Here is a 2,371-nt window from a genome sequence, read left to right as displayed (position 1 = left end):
GACTTTGAACAGCCATCCTCAGATCTTCACCTCCTGAGTAGCTAGGATTACAGGTGTGAGCCATCGGCACCTGGCTCCAAATATACTATTAATTTACTATTTGGTGTTGAAAATTAAACTCAGGATCTTGAGCCTGCTAGGCAAGTGTACTACCACTGAGTTAAAATCCCAACCCCAAACTACACATTCTGCAGTTTAGTTCCCCCCTCCCCCTCACGCACACACCACTACCCACATTTCTTAAAAATCAAAAGTCTTGGCTCTGACTCTCCTGTTAGTTGAAGTTCTTAGACCCTATTTTCACCTCACTACAGCCCACGCTGCAGATCTGCTCAAGCTAATCATCTCAAAATTTCATTTTCTGACTCTTACAAATTACAACAGCTCTACTCCAGGCAAGGAGGGAATATGGCCTTTGAAGGGTCACTGCTAACTCATAATCACCTTTGTGCACACTTAAAAATGGTCATCTGATCATCCATCTGTATCATAAACAAGTGGAGTACAGGCTCCATTTCAGCTCTTACAGGCTCCTTCCATTGGATGCGCAAAGATACACAGCAGTTCTGACCTTCAGGACTTGAAATGAGCTACAGCTAATGGCTGTTGGTTAAAAGAGCTCTCTTTCCCCAAGCAGTCCCTAAGACTTGCTCTGCAAAAGCCACAGTGGACAAACCAACCTCCCTCCTCCCTTTCCTTCCCACCTTTGCCCCGCCCTCCATTCATGAACTAGGAGGCTGAAGTCAGAATACCCATTGTGAAGGGCCTTGCCTCTGGAGTCTCTTGTAGTGGATGGAAAAAGACAGAGCTGTGGAGAGCAGAAGCCAGCCTGGATGGTTTTCCGAGACATGAACTGAACACTGTTATGATGCTCCCAATCAGAGCAGGTCAGGCCCAGAACAAATCTGACTTTCTGATCATGACTGAGGGCAGGGAAGGGAAAAAATGGAATAGGAATAGGAAATGGAATAGGAAAGATGGATAAGATTACTACCGATGAAGACTTACTGCTTTAGGTAGACACTTGGTAAATGACACAATATGGGAAGAAAAACCTTTTTCTTAGGTGTCTTTAGGGGATGAGTGAGGAGCATACAGGACAATGTGTGTGTGTGTGTGTGTGTGTGTATGCACATACACACGCATATACATATGCTGCTCTGTATGCACCACTTTTCAGTCTACTAGCCAAGTCTAGCCCAACCTGAGCTGATCTGGCAAAGGCTCTAATTTCTTGTCTATAAACTGAGGGATATGGAGGAATGCTTTGTGTATGTGTGTGTGTGCTGGTCCTGGGGCTTGAACTCTCAGTACCTGAGCACTCTGCCTGAGTTTTTGTGCTCAAGGCTAGTGCTCTACCACTTAAGCCACAGCTCCATTTCCAGATTTTTTTTTTTATGGTTAATTGGAGATAAGTGTCTCAGGACTGGATTTTAACTACTATCCTCAGATCTTTGCCTCCTAAGTAGCTAGGATTACAGGCCTGAGCCACCAGTGCCAGACATAGGGAGCAATTTTTAAGGCTTTGGTTTGTACATCTAGGGAGTTCTGTTCATTCCCCTCCGGTCCTAACTGTTCAGATGACAGAATGTAGCTTACTGTTACTTCCCTCTAATACAGGACCTGCAAACACAGTAGAGGTCTGGTTTTTTTTTTGGTTTTTGTTGTTGTTTTAATTTTTTTTTAAAAAGCTCCCCACTCATTGTGCCTGAGGCTCAAGACCGACTAGGGCCCCAGCTGGAAGTTAGGTGGAGAGGCCTTCAGATTCAGGAACAAAGACTGAACTGGGAGGAGGGAAGGGACCTTCCTAGAGTGGGAGGCGAGGGGGGCACTGGGGCTGGTTATGCCTGTGTCTCACCCGAGGGATGGTTGAACCACTCCTTCCCACAGACCTGGGGGTTAGGGGTGTCTTGTCTGTTCATCCCAGGCTGGTGGCTTCATCATGTCTCCAGTTCCTCCTCAGAGGTTGGTATCTGAATCCTTTCCTCAACTGTTCCCTGGGTCTGAAATCTCCAGTCCCTCCACTCTTCCTTTTTTATTTCTTCCTGGGAATGGGGGGGGGGTCTCCAGTCTCCCCCCCCTGCCCTTCCCTCTATTCCCCTGCAGGGTCTCCTTGGCCTCCTTATTGCTTTTCAAGCCTGGCCCCGTCAGCCCTGAGCGCAGGGGTCTTCATTCTTCTTTTCTCCTCTTCCTCAGGCGACAGCTCTCTTCCCGTCCTCCCTCCCTCCCCGCCCCCCCCCACCTTCGCGGCCCCTCCTCCCCACCCCCTCCCTCCGCCCCGAGGCATTGTGGGAGGAAACAAGATGTGGGGCGAGAGCGGCGCGGGGAGAAGCCCGCAGTGCGGGGCCGGCCGGGCGCAGCCAATGGCGAG

The sequence above is a fragment of the Dipodomys ordii genome, unplaced genomic scaffold, assembly GCF_000151885.1.
Source record: "Dipodomys ordii isolate 6190 unplaced genomic scaffold, Dord_2.0 Scaffold7, whole genome shotgun sequence".
Taxonomy (NCBI): Eukaryota; Metazoa; Chordata; class Mammalia; order Rodentia; family Heteromyidae; genus Dipodomys; species Dipodomys ordii.
This window is presented reverse-complemented; position numbering follows the sequence as displayed.